This window comes from Vulpes lagopus, chromosome 5 (genome assembly GCF_018345385.1).
Source record: "Vulpes lagopus strain Blue_001 chromosome 5, ASM1834538v1, whole genome shotgun sequence".
In the NCBI taxonomy this organism is placed as follows: Eukaryota; Metazoa; Chordata; class Mammalia; order Carnivora; family Canidae; genus Vulpes; species Vulpes lagopus.
Window position 1 is genome coordinate 44,539,969 of NC_054828.1, and position 24,632 is coordinate 44,564,600.

The following is a 24,632-nucleotide window of genomic DNA, read 5'->3' on the forward strand; positions in this document are numbered from 1 at the left end:
AAGTTTCCTGATTTTATTTAAAATTAATGCAAAATTTTCAATTTATTTAAAATAAATGTAAATTTTAACTCCATAACATAATAATAATCTTTCTATCAGTTTATTTTCCTCAAAAAAAAATTTTTGTTTTTAATGGAAGAAGGAGCCAATGCAGTATAGCTAGTTTTTATTGGAAAGAAGAAACTTTGCAGCACATTTTAAATAAGTTAGTGCAAAGGCTCAGTGGGCCAGCTGGTGGAGCACTAGTTTCCAATGGATTCTACAACTAGGGCCTTGCTGGGCCTTGCCTTTGTGGAGCCAGAACCAGATGATTGACAGTATTATCCTCCTTACAGATGCAGCCCATGATTCACTTGCCAGTGATAGATGGGACTAAATGAGGGTCTTTGCTGGTGTGTGAAGCTGCCTTTGGGAGCTAACATATTATATGGGTCCAGTCCTTCCATGCAGCCATCCTGACCTCCCTTTCCAGCCTAGTCGCCTGATCTTCATCATCACCTCTAGAAGCCATGGAGTGCACCATGGTGACCCCATTGGGATTGTGGGCCCTGAGGACCTGCACAGCCAGCATTCCAACTCCACAAAGTAACCTTGAAGCCATGATGCCCACTACAAACAGCAACACTTCCTCAAAAATTCTTAAATAAATAAATGCTCCAGGAAAATCACCATGTTGATCCTACAGCCCCAAGGTTTACCCAACATACCACCACCTCACCCCACATACCCCGGTTTGAGAAGAAAAGTAACAGTGGAACCAAAGTAGAATTCTGAATCTTGGAAAGAGAAGTGAAAACAATGCTTACCAAAGCAGGGGAAGAACAAAGGATACTGATTATATTTTTTTCCACAACCATTTTCCATAGCCACTGATAGAAAATGATTAAAATATTATGCTGGCTTGTCATGAGGTTTCACACTGAGGTGTGTTCATTTGGCACATGGAGAGTCCTCTTCCTTGGGGACTATCATAATTTGGTTTAGAAACATGCTCTGAAAACACCTTGAGAACTTCACACATAACAATCAAGCTCCTTGATCCCTTAATACACCTAAATTCTGATGAAGTCATTGAAGGTGTCAGAGCAAGATGCAAAATCCTCAAGAAACTAAGGTCAAGTTAGCCTTTCCAGTTCATGTGGAGATGTTAATTCCACTTATCGAAGAAAAGTAGAAAAAGGCACTCATTATGAAAAGCAGAAACTCAAAATGAAGACTCTTATGGGTTGGTCTCAGCTGAGTTCCTCTGAATTTATTACCTTAGAAAGTTCAACACGGACCCAAGACTTCCAACCAAGATGGTAGCTAGTGGGAAGTAGCATCTGGGAGCAATCACCAGGGTCCTGGTAGCCTCTTTACTGAGTACAAATTATGCAAACCTCCCAACATGAATGCAGGAGGAATAATCATTTTGGGAAGCAGTTAAGGAAATCATATATGTAAAGACAAGACCATTTAAAATTTTAATATTATTCTTAGATATTGTCACATATTTTGATATATGACAGCATGAGACCAGGAGGAAAAGATTGAGAAACATGGGAGGAAAGACAAAGTAAGGAAGTCAGGGAGGAGAAGGAACATGAAGGATACAAAGCCCAGAAGACAGAACAGGGAGTGTAGGAAGTGTCTAGGTGGTGGGAATGGAGAAAAGCAGCCACCAAAATCCTTTCCTTGGGAAGTACACTTTTACCATGTGGAGGAATATTTTTAATTTATTTTGTCTTTTTCTTACTATTTCAGAACATCTGTGGCTTGGACAGACAAGCTTTTCATTTGAAAAGAGAAACATTTAGTTATGACTTTAAGAGTTAACAAATTTTGGGAAAAAATTAGCATAAGTTTGAAGCTTCAGAAGATGGACCTTAAATTTGATTTGTAGTTCAATCCACCTCCATGAAACAAAACTGTAATTATTATATTTCCATAGTCACATCTGCCATGATTTAATTTGGGGGAAGAGCCTATAAGTCATGATTATACTAGAGAAAGTTATGGCCAACAGATTTACTGATTAGAATTAGAAGCACTGTTTTCTCTATTTCACCCCAAAGTCAGACATCAAAGTCTGACTTTCACTTGCTCGCTCTCTCACACATACACGTACACACACTTGAGGCTGTGTACTCTCCACCTCACCCTCTCTCACTCCATGTATTCATGCTGATAGAGAATCCCAAAGTATTTTTCACCTGTGCACCACCATCTTTTTTTTTTTTTTCTTAAAATCTTAGAGCCATGCATGTGGCATATCAATTCAGTCCTCATTTGTCAGGTCAAGAATGGGGACAATACGTAGGTTTAATATACAGAGTTTCTGAGTTGTCAGAATTTCAGGACCCAAACAAAAACTAAATTTGGCTTAGGGGTTTTTTTCCCTCCAAGTTCCTGGTGAAGGTACAATGAAAGGGCAAAGAGGTAGGTACGCTATGGAGAACAGGTGCAAGAGCTGGAAAATCCTCTGTTCTTGAATAATTGAAAACACACTAGAGATTCTTCTGTTCTATGAACTCTACAATTGGAGAGTAGGCTCCCTGAAAAGGTCTCGGCCCTGCTCAGAGAATTTCAAATTACAAGGGGAGAAATCCCTTGAAAAAAGAGCTCAATGAGCAATCTCCAGGTGTATAAGTTGTAAAGACACCAAAAACATGTAAATCTGCCTGCAGGTCCTGCACCCATCCACTTGAACCCACTACATGCAAGCACTTGGACACAGAAAATAAAAATGGCCCTGTAGCCCCTTGAAAAACTTTCCTTAATCTTGATGTTACTTTAAAGCCATCATAAATCATACAACCTGCCAATCTTGCCATGTTTTATAAACTGTGGGGAGAGGTAGAGCATTTCTGGCCCAACGATCTCCCAGTAACAAATGCCAGTTCTACTGCTGTGGTATTTCCTCAATACCACTCGACCTCTTTAACAAGGCTCTACAAATATATTAACTGTCATATTCTCAATTTCTTTTTTACAATGGGAAGCGATAACCTCTTGTGACCAGCTCGATGGAGCCCAGGGCAGCAGCTGTCTAGAGACTGAAAAAACAGCCAATTGTGGTAGGCAAGGCTTTCCTACCCTCCAATTATAAATCTAACATTCCTATGGGTTCCCTGTACCCTGTGAGACCCCCTAAGGTCATATGCATTGGCTCACCAGGTTCCTGCTCAATCCTGCCTCTGCAACTCGCTGCCATCCAAATGGGTGCCAAAACCAAGCCCCACCGGTGAGGGGACATGGATGGGGTGGGAGGAGACACATTGCCTGGCCTTTGAGATCAATCAAAAAGGCTGAACCCAGGCAAGCCCAGGGTCTGGCTTGCCTTCAGGAAATTCTGGGCTGTCTGCAGCAGCTGTGGTTCGAGTAGTACAACAAATTCACTTACTGAATGACAACAGCTTTATTGGCAAGCCAATTCAATTAAAGCCCCTGCATCCAACAAAGTCTCCGGCAGCCCTCTCTGCATAAAGAACATGGAATCATGCCTACATTTCCCTGAGTGCCCTCAGCCCTAGCTGTCCCTCTACATGAGAGGGAGAGGGATGAATGAATTAGACGCGGATGATGGTAATTAATGGCTGGCTGTCAGAGAGTCATTTTGGAGGCTCAGCCGTTGAAGGCTCTGTATTAAACACTGAATCCCAGCACAAACTGACCAGGACAGGCTAGAACTCTCTTTCTAAATGTGAAGAGTGTCACAGGTACCTGGGGCAAGAAAGGAGGGGAAAGCAGGGGAAGGCAAAGAGGGTTGGAGGGGAAACAGAGAAACAAAACATTAGGCTGCTTGTACTGATCAATGCTTTTTACACTATTGATATATAAATAATATGTTCATTTTTCATTTTTACAAAATATGTCCTTTAGGCTACCATTATGGCAAACTTACTTCAGAGCTCTGACATGAGCTTATTAGGCGGTGGCAGACGTTGGGGGAGACAGGAGGGCTGACTGTAGAGCTATAAACAAAACACATTTTCTTATAAAATATACATAACAAATTATTTTTGCTTTCAGTAACAAAGATCAAATCATAGTTTTTTTTGGATCTTGCCAACCAATCATTGGGCACTTGGAAAGAAGAGGGGGATGGAAGAGGACCGACTATCAGAGGGGGCACTGAAGGGAAAGAAAATAGTTAACAAATAAGCTCCAACTGGCTCATTTACATGGAGATGGGCAGCTCTCACTTTGCCTGTAGCCAATGCCACCAACAGAGCCAAGTGCAGGCTAACTACCTAGCAGGAGGTAACCTGGGAAGATTGGGCTTAATTATTCCTGATAGTAACAGGCTACCTTATGCATTGTTTGGAGCATAAACATAAGCCAGATACTGAGGCACCAAACTGATCCTTCTTCAACAATTCAAGTCGGGTGAAAAGCCACACTCTTGGCTTGCTGCCTCTGTCTAAACCCTAGTCTTAGAGGTCACAGGGCCTGAGCTGCCACCCTTGAGATGTGAGAAATTCTGTGACTGTACTAGAATGAGTCTTTTGTCTCAGTCCCATGAAGAGAGGGGAGAATTCTGGGTGGGAAATTCCATTTAGGGAATTTGTTTCTCTGCTCATGCCGATCCTTCTGAATGTTTGCCTAGAAGCTAACTTCAAAATTCCAAGTTCAGAGCAAATGTCAACTCCCTCATTCACATACTACTTTGTACAAAAAATGCCCTTGGTGCGGCTTACGCCAAGTTAGTATGAAGATTGTTCTTGAGTATTGCATGAAGGCTACGATGTTCGAACGGGCAAGTCATGGGTGTGAAAGCTTTATCTACCTCATTTATTTTTTATTTTTGTAGCCATAGTATCTATTTTCCTATTTTATGATTGCTGAAGTGTTCTGACGCCATGTCTTAAACCTGAGTTGATGTGTGGTGGGAGCAGCTGGACAATGAAGATATTTTCATGATTCTTTTTTTTAACTCCCCCCTCCCTTTTTTGTATATGTAATGATGAAACATGCTCTGATGGTTGAACAAGGAAGGAGAAAGAAAGACCTTAATTTCCAAGTGGAGAATCTCCTTCCTTGTGGAAAAGTAGATCAAGACTGTTATCAAAAGTTGGTCTGTGTTATTGCACCTGACTTTAGGATCCCAAAGGTTTTTTTGCCATATTTTGCCTTTCCTTCTGGAATTGTAAGTTGAGAACACCATGCTAGTACCCGTTTACACTGTGAAGTGGATATTGTTACAGAGAACACACCAGAGCCTTTCTCCCTGTTAAGTGAATCATGCCCGTGTGAATGTATGATCTGTGGAGAAACTCCTGTAGTTTTTACCTGCTGATGCTGTCTGTCTTGGAGAATAAATTTTGGATGTTTTTTATTCCCCCACCCCCCCAAAAAAATGTCAACTACCCCAGAAGGCCTTTCCAGACTCTCTCAATAAGAATAGACTGCTGCCTCTGCTACAATCTGGGGGTTCTCTCCTCAGAACCCTGCATGTATCTCTAACATGGTGTCTAATTCATTTCTCTTGATACCATAGTCAGCTGTCCCCTTGTCTACTTCCCTCCAATAAACAAGAGCTTCCTGAGGGCTAGGTCTGGGCTCTGTATCTACCTGGCAGTCAATAAATCTAAGTAGAATTGAACTGAATGGTCCTGCGGAAATGGATATAATTTTGGTAAAGCCTCAGTCTTGGAGAGTTGTATAGGGCCTTCTTGTGACCCTACGGCCATGAGGATTTTGCTGCTGTTTCCTTCACTGCAGCCACCAAATTGGTTGCCCACTTTAATTAGAACAGAGGCCAGATGTCTGGCCAGCTCTGCTAGAACCGGAAGAGCTAGCAAGCTGGTGGAGTTTCCCAGCTGGGGGCTCAAGAGACTTAGCTTCGTGTGGTTGGGTCACCTTCCCTTGCATACTTCCTTCCCTCTTGCTTGACTCCCCCCACTACACCCCATCCTGAGGGCAGCTGTCCCTTTTATCAGCAAAAGTCCTTTCCTGACAGCACATCTGTCCAGCCCAGTGTTTCACCCCATCCAGTGATTCGGTTACCGGAGGCATTTTCATCTCTGATCACTCCAAGGGCATGAAGCATTTGTGTCCATACAAAAGCAGAATATCCCTTTTCAGAAGCCTACCATCCACTAAGTAATGAAATCTAATATTTAAAGGGCGTGACACCCCGTTCATACCAGATTTCATTAATCAATGTTTTCATGGAAAGGATAAATCCTTTATGCATGCCTTTTTCCTGATTTTTCCCCCATTTAAAAAAAGGCAATGCTTATTTTTCTTCCTTGCTATTAGCTCACAGAGGCCCACCAACCTGAACCCTAGTTTCTTGCCTCCCAAAATTTACCCTTTTGTATTCATGCTGAGGGAATGAAGTTTGGTCAAGAAAACAGAGATAGACAGAAAAAGTGTTCTAGTTAGTCTTAAGCATGTGTCATGAAAGAAAACTTTTGCAACACTGAGAAACCGTCAAGAATGTCACTGTAATTACAAGCCTGTACTTGGCATGTGAGTGGCCAACACATTCAGTGCCTCTGGAATATTAAGCAAAGGATCACAGCCTTCATTTGGACACTCACTAAGGACATTATTGACATTGAACATGACAAGAATGGTATTGCTTTGCAGCTACACCTTTAGGTGAAGTCCAGATAAATAGGTTATCATGCACTGGTATCCTTCTTGCAGGATATTGACTATGCTGCAAATCAGCAAAACTATGCTGATTTTTTTGCCACCCTTCCACACAGCTTCTTGTGTATCTGCATATGGCATTAAAATTGCCATGAAGACCATCACTAAAGTACTTAATCATGTTACTAAGGACAGAAGAATCCTAACAACACCCCAAGAGCTCTGAATAAATCAGAGGTACTTTCAAGGTATCTAAACACCTACGATTGTGCTAATACCATAATGCTGCATGTTTCCCCTCAATTTATAGAATAGTGAAGACCCAACAAATTGTTAAATGATACTCTATTTTCCCACTGTAATTGTTAAATAATGCTCCATTTCCCCATTAGCTTACATGTGATTCCCACTGTTGAGTAAATATCTTGGATTCTAAATGACACTTTTAAAAATGCAACAAATAACAAAAATATGGGAAAACAATATGCAAAAAGATGCCTATCACAATATGCTTTATAACTGTGAGAAATTGGAAGCAATCAAAATGATAACAATAGCTAAATGGGTAAGTAAATTATGACACACTACAATGGACCATCATACCACCATTAGGAGGATAAAGACCATACAGCAACATGGAAAATTCAAGTGACACATGCTAAGTGGGAAAGGGACTAAAAATTGTATTGCACTGTGGTTACAACTAGATAAAAGCATACTTATAAAAAAAGACTGGAAGGGAATAAACAAAGATAATAATTGTGTTAGGGATTATGAGTGATTATTTTCCCTTATCTTTACTTCTCAAACTATCAGTAATGCTATGTGTCCTTTATAATTTAAAAACTAAGTGGAAAACCCAGCAAATTTTTATGAAGTATTATTTTTTAAAGTAGCTATAATTGTGAAATAAAGAATAGTAATATGCAAAAATTTTTAACCACATTAAACCCGAATTAAGATGTTCCACGTGGAAATAGCGACCCTGGCAGGATGAGCATCACCCCACACTACTGCTCCTACCACTAGTGCACATCTTGGGGAGCTTTCCCTTCTGCATACTTTTACATTAACTCAGATTAACTCTCCTCTTTCTAGATATTTTCATTCCACCTGAACAGTTTATTTCAGTATACTCAATGGATGGGAGAAAGCAGCAGGAGCTGAAACTGAGGGCTGGCATATCAGAAGTCTGCTTACCCATAGATGCTGGGTTGTCAGCAGCAGAGAGAGGATAGTAGGCGGACATTGGAATAGATAAGGGGCTGGGAATATGAGCCTCACAATTTAAAGAATCTCCTTGACTCTGTCAAATAAGATCCCAGGAACTGAAACGACTTGCAGCTTTGGCCTTGGATTCACTGTGCATGATCTTTGAAGAATTAAGAAGAATGAGAATAAAAGCATCACTGGCAGGGGGCAATCTTATTTCTTTCTTCCAAATGGTACTTCTTGGGATGCCTGGGTGGTTTAGTGGTTAAGCGTCTGCCTTTGGCTCTCAGGGCATGATCTCAGGATCCCAGGATCAAGTCCCATATCGGGCTTCCTGCATGGAGCCTGCTTCTCCCTCTGCCTATGTCTCTGCCTCTCTGTGTGTCTTTCATAAATAAGTAAATAAAATCTTTTTAAAAAATGGTACCTCTCATTGTTCTAGTGGATTATGCCCACTTCTTGATCCAAACTAATGTCTTCTGGACCCCACAGAACAGAGTATAGCTAAAATTTATCTCTTAGGCAGATGGTAATAATCTACGGGCATTGGCTAACAATAAATAAATTTCTAAATTATACAAGGAAAACCTGGATAACCATAAGTCTATTCAGCAGGATGTCTCACTCACTTGGCTACACTCTTTGTACTTAATATCAATTCATATAGGTCACACATTTCTGTATCGCAAAACCACCTTTCCTGTAGTCTTGGGTGAACAGAACTTATGTTCCCATATAAACTATAAATGCTAATCCTTTTTTAAGACAATGGCCTCCCTTCAGGATTTGGCTTCTTGCCATGACACTTTTGATGACTTTATCAACCCCAGCATATTAAAATATCCAAATTCAAGCTCATAAGCATAAAGCATAATGTTGGTCCGTGAGTCTCCTCCTAAAACTAGCTCTTTAAGCTGTTACAGCTACTTTTATATGCAACCTGAGTACAAGACAATATCATATTCAGTTTGGAAGCCAGACCTTATAAAGTGTGAAATCTTTTAACACACCATAAGGGTGCACAAAACAATTATAATAAGTATTGCACATATTTTAAAATGTGACTCTTTTGCTGGCCTCCTTCCTCATCTCAGTGCTTCTGGACTCACTTCTTTGGTCAACATAGTAAGTCATTTCAGCCATGTTCTTTCCAGGAAAATAGAAGGAAGAATTTAGCTCTTCTTCTGAGTGCAAGCCCTAGACAGCACCTGAATTAAGAGAGCTAGACAGAGGAGACCATGAAGAGACATCTCCTCAGGACAGTGATAAGTAAGAGGCAAGACAGTCCTCGTACTTTTGTTTGGCATGGGCAGAGTTTAAGAACTTACATCAGTTCCTGAAACAAGCACAAAGAAAATCTCCCACCACACACTAACCTGTACCACCTGCTCAGTAACTTCCCCCTTATACTCTCAGGTTCTTCTAAGTCATTACCTGAAACAGATTTTTAAATCTACAGTTCAGTCAAGTGCACCTCCTCCCCACAGAACCCTCAGCCAGGTGACCTGGGTTGCTCAGTGGTTTGAGTATCTGCCTTTGACTCAGGTCATGATTCCAGAGTCCTGGGATTGAGTCACACATAAGGCTCCCCACAGGGACCCTGCTTCTCCCTCTATGTCTCTGCCTCTCTCTGTGTGGCTCTCATGAATAAATAAATAAAATCTTTAAAAAGGAAAAAAAAAAAAAAAACAGCCCTCCCAGGGTCAAGGCAAAGGGTTATTGCTGAAAAGAAGTGTCAAAATGGACTACTAGGACTCTTTAGCCTACTGGTGGCCACCAAATCACCAGAAGAGTCTGTGATCCAGTCCCAGAGACTCTGCTTTCTTGTACAGGGACTGGAAACCTCCCACACACACACACACACACATACACACACACACACACACATATAACTGAACAGGTGGCTCTAGCATGGCACTTTGAGAAACAACGATATAGTCCAATATCCTCTGAGGCTCAGTGAAGTTGCCCAAGACACGTGACCCATTGGCAGCACAGTTAGAAGCTTTATATTCAGGTTGTCGACTCTTGCCACATCCCACTACCCCAGAGAGCTAAAAGAAAGGCAGTTACAACTGGAGGCTAGGCAGGAGTGGGGAATCCTACTCTCCTCCATGGATTATCAATTTGTGCTGTGAAGTATGTTGCCAAGTGGTCAAAATTCCACCTCTAAAGATGTCTTTGGCTAACCTTCCCCATGGAAGCCATAGCAACAAAACTCTTTTCTGGGTACCTGCATTATATATCCAGAACTGGGCTTCTGGGGCTGACTTAGTAGAAACAGAAAATCTGGTCCCAGTCTCAACAACTGCCAACCATGCGCCTATGAGGAATTCACTTGCCACTTCTAGGCTTCTGTTTGCCCATTTGAAAAATGAACCTAATGACTATCCTGCCTATTTTTCTGATTTGTTGTGAAGATGAAATGAAATTATAGGGTGTTCTTTGAAAATTAAAACCTTCTAGAAGCACAAAGTCCTATTTAGTATTCTTACAGTCCTTATGGGTCTTGTGCAAAAATAGGATGAATGAACCCTCTTCTAAGACAAACATTCTAAGACAGAGTTTCTCAAAACCACCAGAATTGATCATATTTTCTAGGAAGCCTACAGCCATTCTACACAGTGTCAGTGCGGACCTGTGGTAAACAGAACGGAAGTTATGAAGCCTTTAGAAAGCCCTGGAGATGCGTTCAGACCTGGACCCCGTGGCTCCATTAACTTCCTATAGCTAAGACTCAGGACTTGGGTTTATCTGGTTCACTTAGACCCAGTCAGAGACAACAGTCCTAATGATTCTGGAGCCCTTGATGGCTCTCCTTCCCAGCTATCTAAACACATGATGCTGAAGGCACTTCCTGTGCCTGCTATACCAGCACTCACAAATGCATACCATGCAGGATTCCAAATAATCGATTTTCTGCCTGTATTTGCACATTTAAAATGAGGAAAATGTTTTAGACCTCTGTTTTTTATTCCAGATGGAATCTATTTGTAAAAACCCAGAGCTCCCTTTAGGGGCCATTGAGGAGGGGTGGAGGAAGGTAAGAGGTGGGGCCTCTGGGAAGGCTTTGGGGCCCCAACTTCCTCTTCAAGTAGGGCAGCTGCACTTCTACCTCATTGGACTTCCACAGAAGACTTCATTTTACTAATTGAAAAAAAAGGCATAAAAGTCATCTTATCCAGTCCCCTGGTTTATAGGTGAGAAGATCACATTAGAGAAAGATTAACTGAAAAGAGGTTGGATAACTAGGACTCTTTAGCTTACTGAGAGCCACCAAATCACCAGAAGAGTCTGTGATCCAGTCCCAGAGACTCTGCTTTCTTATACGGGGACTGGAAGCCACCCAGACACACACACACACACACACACACACACACACAAACAACTGAACAAGTGGCCCTAGCATGGCACTTTGAGAAACAACGATATAGTCCAGTATCCTCTGAGGCTCAGTGAAGTTGCCCAAGACACGTGACCCATTGGCAGCACAGTTAGGAGCTTTATATTCAGGCTGTAGACTCTTGCCACATCCCACTACCCCAGAGAGCTAAAAGAAAGGCAGTTACAACTGGAGGCTAGGCAGGAGTGGGGAATCCTACTCTCCTCCATGGATTATCAATTTGTGCTGTGAAGTATGTTGCCAAGTAGTCAAAATTCCACCTCTAATGATGTCTTTGGCTAACCTTCCCCATGGAAGCCATAGCAACAAAACTCTTTTTCTCCCTTAGTTACTTGCCCAGGCAGAATAAAAATGGGAAATCATGCTTCCAGTGAAAGGGCTTCCTGCCAGGGTCCCTGGTCTCAATGTAAGCTCCTAACTGTGGCAGCAGCTGGAGTGGCTTCTCCTGTCCTATCCCTGTACCTGGCAGCTCTCATGAGTGGCCACCTCCACTCCTACTTCATCAATGCCTCCCTACAGCCTCTGCTGGGCACTCCAGTAAATACTTGCATGGCATTCCCAGGGTTCCTTACCTCCTCAGCCAGCTCATTTGACCTTCTGATTTCTGGGTAGTGCCACCTTTAGAGAATCAGCCCAACACTAGGAGCTCTTTCAAAGGGCAGTTCTCCAAAAAAAAACTTATTAACAACTCTGAAGTGACTCTAGGAAAGCAAGTCCATGCAAGGCACCACATGGTACTGGTTGTACCACTTAACTGCCCCCTAGAACCCAGGTCTGCTGGCTCTACTTAGCTCAGGGTGTTCTCCACAGGTTTCCAAAGCTGTCCTCCCAGGGCTTCCAGGGAAAAACTTATTGCTCTTCCTGGAAAATATCCAAACTCTTAGCTAGGAGCCTTGGCAAAGCTGCTTATTGTTCTTTGTGAATTCCATAAAGAAGGTTCACATTCACTGATGAAGACTGACTCCCAAGATTCCCAAACACATGATACTGAAGTTGTAAGAGAAAACACCAGTTAGGACCTAAAACAATGGCTTGGCCATTGTGTGTGAAGGAAGAGGTTTTTTTTTTAATAATAAATTAATTTTTTTATTGGTGTTCAATTTGCCAACATACAGAATAACACCCAGTGCTCATCCTGTCAAGTGCCCCCCTCAGTGCCCGTCACCCATTCACCCCCACCCCCCGCCCTCCTCCCCTTCCACCACCCCTAGTTCGTTTCCCAGAGTTAGGAGTCTTTATGTTCTGTCTCCCTTTCTGATATTTCCTACCCATTTCTTCTCCCTTCCCTTCTATTCCCTTTCAGTATTATTTATATTCCCCAAATGAATGAGAACATATAATGAAGAGTGTTTGAATACAGAAAACTTCCAGAAGTTTCATCCTCTTTTATAGGCTATCTCTCTGGTCTACCCTCCCTTCCTCTCACTCCCCCAACTACAAGAGGAACAGATAAGAGAAGGTTAACAAGTGTGTAGGTTCAGCTTTATTCCATGGAGCAAGTTGGATCTGCCTAATACCTGACAAAAAGTCTCCAGGTGTTATGGGCTCCAGTGGCTTCCCTGATACTTAAGTACCAAGCCTTATACTTGGTACTTGACATGACTCACAAAGAAGGGGAAAAGGGCACAAGGATTCAGATTGAGCAGGATGGTATTCACTCTACAGAGTATGATGTCCTAACAACCACCAGATGTTAGCAGCTATTTTATTTTTGTAAAGAGTCTTTGAACTAGGATTCCTTGGGGCAAATGACTGATTTTAGGTCTGAGGCTAAAAAGTACAACATGATTATCGAATATTTTGATCCAAAAAGCAAAGTAGTACACAAAAATTAAAAGAGACATGGCATAAGGGTAGAGGAGCTGAAATAAAGAAAGAGGGAGGGAGCAGCAAGAGAGAGGGAAGGAAAGAAGAAGAAAGGCGGGGGGAAAGGAGAAAAGAGAGGAGAAGAAGGGAGTAAAAGGTTACAAAGAATCTTTAGGGACACCTGGGTGGTTCAGTAGTTGAGCACCTGCCTTTGGGCTCAGGTCATGATCCTGGGGTCCTGGGATCAAGTCCCGCATCAGGCTCCGCACAGGGAGCCTGCTTCTCCCTCTGCCTATGTCTCTGCCTCTCTCTGTGTGTCTCTCATGAATAAATAAATAAAATCTTTTTTTAAAAAAAAGAATTTTTATATGGAATAGGAAACATGTAACTGTGATATGGGGTATACATCAGATAGTATTATTTTGTCTATGTTACATTTATTGAACATGGAAATGGTACTATAGTTATATAGGAAAATGACCTGTTCCTAGAAGAAACAGTCTTAAGTATGTGTGTGTATTTATGTGTCTACAGCTGAGGAAGGAGAAGTAAAGACTGAGAAAGAGAGAAGTAAAGCAAATGTGGCAGAATGTTAATTGGTGTATCTTGGTTAATGGTGTACAAGTGTTTATTGCACTAGGCTTTCAACTTCTCCTTAGGTATGCAATTTTTCCAAATAAATACTTGGAGTGTGGTAAGGGGTAAAGTTACCTTGAAGTGGATAAAGCTAAAATATCAGGGCCCCTCACGAGACAAGGTCCTTCCAAGACGTGGGTAGGTTAAAGAGAGTTATCAATGTAAAGAGTCAGATAAGTTACTACGTCAGAAAACTTGAAACATCCTGATGTTCCAAAGGAAACTTGATAGAGCTTGTCAATAACCTAAAACCTAAAAGTTTACATGACATTACCAATAACAAGGGGTAAAGTTTTCTTAATTATCAATGGTAAAAAACAAATTTCCATCAACCATGTTAGAGAAAAACTAAATTATCTTTCTATCCTCTCTGTCAAAAATATTACAAAGCTGTTGTCATATAAAGAGGTGAACAATGTGTAGCCATAAAATATAGAAGAAAAACATCATAGAAGTATCACAAGTAATTAATAAATAAAAATATATTATTTTCTGGATTCCATCATGGTTGTAGCATTTATCAGCATTTTTAATAATTGTAATACTTATTATTTATATTCTCCTTCAATATATGAATTCATTTTTATAGCTCCCTTCCAAATTTGTATGTATTGTTATTCAAACATGTTAATCACACAAATACACACACACACACACACACACACACAGAAATACATGCAAGCCTTTTTTCAAAGCAACATCTTCTATGCTTAGAGTTCCTTGAAACACATCTGGAAAACAGTGCCCCAGAGCAAAAGAGCCTCTTTTTATCCACATCTACCTATCATGGTAATGCTGCACTATAGCATTTGACCTCCAAGAAGACATTAATTTGAAGAGCTTATTTAAAGCAAATAAGCCATATTTTTTCATTGATGACTATCTTATATTTACATACATTCTATTTTATACAGCCACATTCATTAATCCAGTTAAGTCCCAAACAGCACTGTAAGGCAGGCAGGACAGGTATAATAATTTGCCCCAGGTCCCACTTTGCAAACAGACACCCCTATCCCTCCAGTCTGTATTTGACTTCTTCAATGTCCCACATGGATAAACTGAGACAAGAGGAGGTGGGGGTAACTTTTCTCAGAACAAGGTACAGGATCTGGGCTTCCATTTGGAAGACTACTGTCAAATTGGTTAAGTTAGTTTAACAGGCTCAATTTCTGCAGCCTGCTTTTCCTTTGACATCTTGTGTCCAGTGCTACCTGGGAGAGAGAAAAATAAAGAGACAGAGGGAGGTGGGAGATATATGAGCCTTCACCCTTCTTCCCCATCACCAAAGTGTAAACAATTTGTCCTTGCCCCAGTGAAAAAAGATCAGTCTCTGACACCTTGCATTATAGATAAGGCCAAAGAAGTAGCCCTAAACCCTAAAGGAAATTTTTCAGGGGGAAGGGCAGCTTTCCCCAAGTCCCTCCTCCTAACCATCCCTCATCAGCAGACCAGGAACTCCACACAGTCTTTTGTCCCATAAAGAAACTGGAGAGACAAAGACCCAACATTGTGCTCACTTTGCACTAGATCCTCTTGCTTCAACATGGAATTCCAGGGGCTGAAAAGGGAGACCGTCTGGTCAAAACTCTAGAGTTGGTGATCTGAACTGAAACACAGCAGCAACATCATCATCATCATCATTATCATCATAACGGTAAAACAACAATCATTTATTAAGTATTTTCCTGGCCACATGGGATCTTTTCCAGAGTATTCTCATTTGCTATAACAAACTATCAAACACTTACTCAAACACTAGGCTAGGAGGGTCCCACCATGATAAAGGGTATGGAGCATCACATTGCTTTGACTCATCTCAGGAAGTATCTAAAGGAAGCTGACCCCCACAGTTGAGAGTCATCCCACTCCCCCATCCTTCACCCCATAACAGCCCCTTCACAAAACACTTGGAGGACCAGCAACCCATGGCCTCAACAGAACAAGAGGGAAGTTAGGAAGGAAGGAAGGGCAAGGGTGGGGTTGGTCAGCACATGAGCTATATGATGGTCACCCTCAGACACTAAGGACAACTAACAAGCAAGAAATAAAATAATTATACAGGTGATATATTAATGCATTTTCATTTTAATATGTAAGCAACATTTTAGTTTATACACTTGAAATAGAAATTCACTCTTTTCTCTCTCTACTATAATAACTGTTAACAGCTTAGTGGGCATCCTTCCAGGTTTTCTACATTTATGCATGTACAGAGTATTGACCTAGACAGGTTCAGAAGTCCCTGCTCCCAAGATCATAGTAGGAAAAAATGGGGAACATTTCCAGAAAAGATGGAAAGAGTCAGAGACCAGTGCCACCACTTTATCCCCAATCATGGCTCCAAAGGACCTACCTCAGATTCCCTGGAAACAGATTCTGACAATGATTTGGGTGCAGAGCAAATTAGGGAGCACTTTTGGGAATAATACCTGTAAGAGAGAGGGGAAAGCAGAAAGGACAGACTAGGGAGTTGAGTTGTCGTATAGCTGTACGTAACAAAGGCTTCAGTCTATCCCATAGGGAGCTCTGGACTTAGGATGTCCTTGTGAATTCTCCCAAGTTAAAGCAACATAGCCAGGGTTTTTTTTATTCTCAAGTCAATAATAATTGGATGCAAGGAGCCCCAGGGGGAAAGGAGCAAGATTGGGAGAGGCAACTTCCTCCTCCCAGGGCTGGTTCAAGAGAGAGTAAAATTGTCAATTAGCCACAGCCAACCCTCTTGGTCTTGAAGCAGAAGCTGGGCAGCCCACCACCACATATACTACAAGACCTTCAGATATTCCAAAACATTCTCTTCTAGAAAGGATGCATCTCTTCCAGAAAGGATGAGGAGTAAATGGAAAGAAAAAAACATGTCGAGTGAACAGATAAGAGAATGCCATAGCCCAAATGTTGACAGAGTTCTTGGATCTAAAATGCCAAGGCTCATCTAATGTTCCCATAATTTCCAAGAATATTGCACTATGCCATACTCTAGACAATGACACACATCAGACCTTAACGACAGTTGCAAATAAGAAATGGCTAGCATGACATTCTTTCCCCTTTGGCCCAAAGCACTGAATTCCACTGGACAGATTTCACCTATGTTTGGAAAAATAATTCTTTTCTTCATGAACAATAATAAAAGTAATTCTCGGAGAGGGGAATAAAGCAAGGTAAAGCTTTCTTGGGAACTTCATTGCTACACCAGGAGCAAACCACCAGGCACATACCCACAGTCCTGTCCCACCCCCAGCAGCCCTTCCACACACATGAACCTAGAGCTCCTGGTGACCCTGATCATCTGGTTCTGTTTTCTTTCCTTCAAAGCTCAGCAAGGACACCCAAACCTGATGTGGGCAGGCCCAGCTCCAAGACGGAGCTGGGACCCCATGCATCTGAACGGTTTTTATGTTATGTCAACATTGGTATTCTTTGTATTCTTTGGGTAACACTGTATCAGAAGTGCGATATTGATTGAATTTTCCTATAAATAATCATAATGAATAAAATTGAACCTTTCTAAATCTGGCCCAGACCAGCATGCTTTTCTATAAAACCCTCCAAATTTCCTTCAAGTAAGATTTCTATCCAGTAAGAAGTGTCCAAAGTTGTCCCAACAAGTTTCAAAATAACACAACCATTATCAGAACTTGTGGTAATAATGGCCAATAAATGTACCTCCAAGTCTTTGGATCCTCATATATAAAATGGGCAGCTACTTGTCTGCACTGAACTTTGAAGAACAGGTAGAAAACAGACAGCAATCCATTCAGCCTTGGGAAGACAGACTCTATGAATAAAAGTAGACTAACTGACCAACTTTATAGTATGACCTTGTCCATCCATTCTAAAACATGAGAGGAGACTTTGATTGAGATGGTGTAAGCACCACTGAACGAATCATTATATGCATTAATTTAGCCACTAATGGCCTCTCTCCCCGTAAGTTCATATAAATACAAATCTGCTTTTCAGGCTCTGTGAAGAGATAGAGAAGGGTCGACATTTGGGAATTTATCTTTAAACAACTTTTTTACAAAGATTGGCAGAACACTTGGTCAATTGTCCCCTTACCAGTGCCTTACAGGGCGGTACTATAGAAAAAAATAAGGACCAGTACAGATAGCCCTGTACTGATTTCTTCTGCAGGAATCTGGTCTTCAAAGGAAACCTAAAGGATCGGCCCTACTCTACAGCAGCTAACTCTAGCAGAGCACCTGACTGGGCCAGGCACTACTTGAAGCTCTTTACATTAATAAGGCATTTAATCTGCACAACAATCTCAATTTACCAGTGTTATCCTCAATTTTCCGATGAGAAAACCAAGGCACAGAGAATTTAAGTGACTTGATAGAGTCAGAGCATCTGACTCAGGAGTCTGCACTTAATCTCAATGCTATCCTGCCCCTAGAATGGAAGTATCTTCCAAGAAGTGCTTTTACTTTCAATCCTTTATGTTCTAAATTCCGTTTGAGCCAGGGAGAGCCAAGGTTACCCATTTCATGAAGACATCAGATCTACCTGACTTACTGGAGTCACAAAATTAATCAGTGATTGGACACAGAACGGAACCTAATCCGACACACAGCAAAGACCCTTACAATTCAACCAAACAGACAAAAATCCCCACAGATGTAAGTGTGTTCCTGACCAGCAGACACTTGAGCCCACATGGTGGACTAGTGTGGGAGGTGATTGCTAAACTCAGTCCAGTTGTAGCCCCAAGGCACATTGCATCCTCCCTCTAATTCATCTTGGGCAAGGCACTGAACCCTTCTGGGCCTCCTTCTAGGAGCAATGACATTGTCAATACATTTCAAGGACAAAACAATAATAAACATTTGCATTTATCCTTAATCATTTCCTTTTTTTTAATTTTTTTTTTTTATTTATGATAGTCACAGAGAGAGAGAGAGAGATGCAGAGACATAGGCAGAGGGAGAAGCAGGCTCCATGCACCGGGAGCCCGACGTGGGATTCGATCCCGGGTCTCCAGGATCGCGCCCTGGGCCAAAGGCAGGCGCCAAACCGCTGCGCCACCCAGGGATCCCATATCCTTAATCATTTCCAAAACACTCCAAATACATCATCAGATTTAGCCCTCCTATGAAGGAAGTTTTGTAGTGTTCATTTTAAAGATGGAGAAACCAAGGCTCACAGAAGCTGTGATTAATCCAGACCCACAGTCCAGTTTTGACATTTGTTCCCCAGCTCTCTTCACTATGCTCTTTCAATTGTGTTCTTATTCAAAAGCCAGCAATTCAAGGTCAAGGTCAAAGAGAAGGCTGTGGAAATCTGGACCTGCCATCAAACCACGGCCTACTCATCTCCAACACCTCAATGTATCATTGCCAAATGCAAGAGAATGTTGGTTTCCATTATTAATGGAACAGGATCCATGCCATGCACAGTCCAACTGCTAATCAGACTTGATGAATCACAAAAGAATGTTGTTTTCCAAATTTTTATTCTGTTCTGCCTGTCTCCCAGCCCACTTGTTAAAACTCTGAGGGATCCCAATATGCCAGCGGTCAACTTGTGCAATTTCAATTATTTTGTGATCAAAAACTGAACTATGCTAATATGGTGTCTTTATTTATTTGGGTTTTTAAACTAAAATACCACTGGCCACCAAAATTGAATTGTCCTTCATATTATTAGGTCATTTATCCATCCCAGCAACCCTATGAGGTGGATACTGTTGTTATCCCCATCTTACACATAAGAAAACTGAGGCACAGAAAAGTTAAGTGATCTGCTAGCCAATTTAAGAGCTGTGATTCAGGACTCTGCTCTTATCTGTGGGTTCTGATGCTCACTTAGAGCTTCTTCAGTAGCAGCTCTCCAGCCTTGGATTTGAGGGTATGAGGACTGCAGTGTTGTGTCTTGTTTTTTAAGTTTCACTGTCTTTTATCAATAGAGTTTATCACCCTTTCTTATCACTACAATTTTATTTTTTTACCTCATAAGGAGACCTCTTCCATCAAAATCAAAATCTTCTTGGAAGGAGCAATGTCTAAAACCCTTATCAGTTAACTTTTTAGTTATCAAGTAATAGAAGAATAGAAATGAGAAAAGGTATAGCCTCTGGAGAGACATGGCACTGCCCAGAGGTAACAAAAGGAAAAGAAAGAAGTTTTCCAGACACAAGTGTCACCTCTATTCTCTATTCGGCTTTTTTTTTTTAAGATTTTTATTTATTTATTCATGAGAGACACACAGAGAGAGGCAGAGACACAGGCATAGGAAGAATCAGACTCCATGCAGGGAGCCCGATGTGGGGTTCAATCCCAGGACTCCAGGATCACACCCTGGGCCAAAAGCAGGTGCTAAATCGCTGAGCCACCCAGGGATCCCCTCTACTCAGCTTTTTACAGTATGACACATACTTCTATTAAAATAAACAGTCTAGGGGTAGCTCGGGTGGCTCAGCGCTTTAGCGCCGCCTTCAACCCAAGACCTGATCCTGAAGACCCAGGATCGAGTCCCATGTCCGGCTCCCTGCATGGAGCCTGCTTCTCCCTCTGCTTGTGTCTCTGCCTGCCTCTCTCTCTCTCTCTCTCTCGTGAATAAACAAATAAAATATTTTTAAAAATAAATAAATAAAATAAAATAAAATAAAATGAACAGTCTACTTACCAAATAGAAACATATAGAAGCTATAAAGATGACCAAGTTAGTTCAAAGATACATGACTGCCTCTGTTTTCCTCTCCAGGCCAGGAGCTGCTGTTCTCAACTCTCAGCCGCTACAAGATTTTCACTACCCTGACATAAAGGACATGTCATCATGCCTTCAATGGCAGCTCTCCTGATCTTAGATGACCAGGCCCAGTCTTGCAGCCTACCCCTCAGCCAGACCTGGCCCTCCCAGAGACCCCCACAGAGAGGGATCACTTTTTCTTCAGCTGTCACTGCTATTTACCCCAGTCAGTCTCAACTTGAATGGTTCAGTCTATGACTTTTAAACTTTACAATGGTATAAAAGTGCTATGCATTCAGCAGAAACCATACTTCAAAATTTGACTTTTGATCTTTTTCCTGGGCTCAGGATAGGCAGTATGATACATCCTTGCGATGCTGGGCAGTGGTAGGCAGCCACAGTTCCTAGTCAGCCATGCAACCATGAAGGTGATCAACTAATACACTAACAACCATTCTGTACCCATACAACCACCTCATTTTCCACTTTCAGTATCAAATAAATTACATGAGATAACCAACACTTTATTTTAAGTAGGCTATAGGGGATCCCTGGGTGGCTCAGCGGTTTAGAGCCTGCCTTTGGCCCACAGCGTAATCCTGAAGTCCTGGGATAGAGCCCCACATCAGGCATGGATCCTCCTTCTCTCTCTGCCTCTCTCTCTCTGTATCTCTCATGAATAAATAATAAAATCTTTAAAAATAAATAAATAAGTAAAGTAGGCTATATGTTAGATGATTTTGCCCAACTGTAGACTAAGGTAAGTGTTCTGAGGATATTTAAGTAAACACATAAATCATACCACCAAAAAAGTCAGAAATAATAATAGCAGTAACTACCACAACAAAACCATGTATGTAGTGCTTCCTGTATGCCTGTGCTTTACATATATGATTTTACTTCATGTTCTCAACATGCTTTCAATGTAAGTATATTTTATAGATGAGGAAATTAAGGCTCACAGACATAAAGTAACATGCCCAAATCAACCAGTAAGTCAGGATGCCCAGATCCATCTGAGCATCTGTCTTTCTCCAAAGCCCAGGCTCTTTACTAATATCCTACACTCCATGATCCACTCTACAACAGGCAGGCTTTGCTGAAATGAGTTGATTTATTTCTTTGTTTTTCCCAGAATATTTGCTAACTAGACATATTGGTGTTGTTAAGAATTCAACCAATTATAAAGTTAGAAGGGAAGAGTCCCCACAAGACTGCCTTCACTTCCAATACCAGCAGCAAGTTCAGATGCCACCCTCACTTCAGACTGGCTGGCTACAAATTTTGGGGTCCCCTTAAACTTCTTCCAATTCAATAATTTACTAGAATGACTTACAGAGCTCAAGAAAGTACTATACTTACATTGAAAGTTTTACTATAGTGAAAGGATACATATTTAAATTAGCCAAGGGAAAATATGCACAGCACATAGGGGTCTAAATGCAAAGCTTGCAGCTTTCCTCTCCTCTTGGAGTCACAGACAGTGTATCTCCTCCCAGCCATAATGTGTGACAATACATGCAGAGTCCTGACAGGGAAGCTAATTCAAGCCTTTAGTGTCCACAGCTTTTATTGGGCCTGATCACATACTCCCCACATACTGAACTTTAGTCTCCAGGCCTCCCTGGAGCTTCAGGCCAAATCCTTTAGTTTCTAGTTTCTCTGAAAGTTAGAACTGATAGGGCATGTCCCAAAGACCAGCCATAAATCACATTGCTATACCATCCAGTGGCCAAAGTCCCCAGACAAAGACATTCCTATCAGGCAAGACATTTCAGGGGTCTAGAGATCACCTCCCTATAGCTGAGGGCGAAGGCCAGAGCTCTCCTTAGGTAAGGTTAATTCTTCAGGACATAACCGTATATATCGTACCAAAGTATCTTAGTAAAGATAAAGGTAGAAAAAGATGATTGGTAGAGAGATAGAGGGAGAGAGAGATATAATCTACAATTTCAATTTTAAGGTCAAAATAAACTTCAAAAGAGCACATGACCTAGTCCCTGAGTTCAAGTAGATAACACAAGGTACCAATTTTACTGATGGGGTCAAGAAAGGTTTACTCCGTTGCCCAAGGTCTCATTATGGTGTGGACAGAAATTTAGCCTTGTATCCTCTGATTTCTATGAAAAACACTCATTCTCTATAAGAAATAGTGAATGGGGGACGCCTAGGCGACTCAGTTGTTGAGCCTTTGGCTCAAGGCATGATCCCAGAGTCCCAGGATCGAGTCCCATGTTAGGCTCCCTGCAAGGTGCCTGCTTCTCCCTCTGCCTGTGTCTCTGCCTCTTATGAATAAATAAATAAAAACTGAAAGAAAAGAAAAGAAAAGAAAAGAAAAGAAAAGAAAAGAAAAGAAAAGAAAAGAAAAGAAAAGAAAGAAAGAAAAGAAAAGAAGAAAAGAAAAGAAAAGAAAAAAAAGAAAAGAAAAGAAAAGAAAAAAGAAAAGAAGGAAGGAAGGAAGGAAAGGAGTAAAAGGGATCATAAGGGAAAGGAGGGAAGCTGACTGGGGGAAAAATTAGAGAGGAAGACAAACCATGAGAGATTCCTAACTCTGGAAAACAAACAATAGGTTGCAGAAGGGGAAGTGGGTGGGGGGATGCAGTAACTGGGTGACTGGCATTAAGTAGGGCACATCATGAGATGAGCACTGGGTGTTATACTATACGTTGGCAAATTAAATTTAAATAAAATATTTAATAAATAAATACACTCATTCTCCTCTACCATGATGCCATGAATACTCCCCTCCAAATCCCATTTGCCCTATGTAACATTTCCCAGAATGGCCTGAAGTTAGGGAATGCACACATCTCTCAATAGACAACATGCTTGCAGTGTCCTCCCTTCCCAGACCCCTTGGAAGACCAAGAAGAAATATATAGGGATCCACTTCCACCTGGATGCCCAGCTGCTGAGGCCTGCAGGCTCATGTCAAGTGCTCTAGGGATCCACTTTTACCCCAGAGCTTCTGGGAAAGAGCCCCATGCTTCAGGGTTCCAGGTGTAGTCACAGAAGAGTATTCTCTGCTAAAACCCACATCATCCCTGCACTAGCACAGGGCTGCCGTGATCACACCATGGATGAAAAAAAGGCTCAAGTCTCTACTCTGCCTCAGAGCTCTTCTCTGGGCCTTTTACTTTTTGTAAAATAAAAGGCTTAGCTTAGAATCTGGTTACTTTTGAGTGCAATCCAACAACTAGCTGCAGGGTATTACCAGGAACTTTTTAGAAATGCAGATTCTCCAGCCCCACTCCCAGGACTGCTGCATTTTACTCTGCAGGGCTCACAAGATCTCCAAGTGATTCATGTGAACATTAAGGTCTGACACACAGCTGAGACCATCTCCAGGTCCTTCCCTAAGACCTCAATTCTGTGATTCCCAAAAGGCAGCTCATGGCTCAATTTCCAGACCTCGAGGCTAAGATGCCTCTTGGAACTGGGGGAATCCAAGCTTCTAATTGAGTGGTCAGAAAGTGGAGTCAAGGAAGGCGTCTGGGAAACCCAAAGCCCTTGGACAGGCAACACTGGGATGGAGGAGCAGGAGGAGGAGAACGGTTCATTTTTTCCATAGGCACGCTGTGTGTGCCATCTGAGGTCTTTAATGTAAACCCTCCTGTGCTGCGACCTAAACAATGAGGGTAATTATGGGCTGGCTTACCGCCTTCCGATGCAGGGCTCGGGGTCGGCCCTCCACAGGGTTCTGCAGGAGGTCTTGTTTCTGAGTCAGGGGGGCCTCTGGTTAACCAGAGTAGACCCAACTCTGAGGGGCAAAGTTGACATACCAGTATAATTACACGTAGGTTGACCATATTTACTGCAACTCTGTTGTTCTAGAATTTCAAACAAAGGCTGAACCCTAGGAAACACACCACTAAAGAGAAGCAGATTGTCCTGAGTGATTTATTGAAGAACAAAAACGAGGGGAAGAAAGAGAGGAGAATTATCAGAGACTTACACATACTTCCCTTTCCCCTGACTGGTCTAAGGAGAACACACAGTGACCACCGTGTTCCCACCCTCCCCAACGGAAAGGCCTCAAAACACTGACATTTTGCTTTCTCTGAGGCATGTTTTCATGTGGCCACATCAAATCCTGTAAACCCATTTAGACTCATCAGAAGAAAGCAGACTGTAGAAATGTAGGGGGAGAGATCCCCCTTCCTTCCCTTCTAATTCATTTGGCTCTCCCAACACACCTTTCACATGACATACACCTACATCTCACACAGAAATGTTTCAAAGGAACAGAAAATCAGCCAAGACTGGAATGTGGCTTTAGAGAAGCCAGAACATCAAGTCAGGC

General features: G+C 41.8%; 1 pseudogene; it reads right to left on the minus strand.

The window, feature by feature from the left end:
• Positions 1-219: 219 nt before the first annotated feature.
• Positions 220-601, minus strand: LOC121490563 (annotated as a pseudogene).
• Positions 602-24,632: the final 24,031 nt, after the last annotated feature.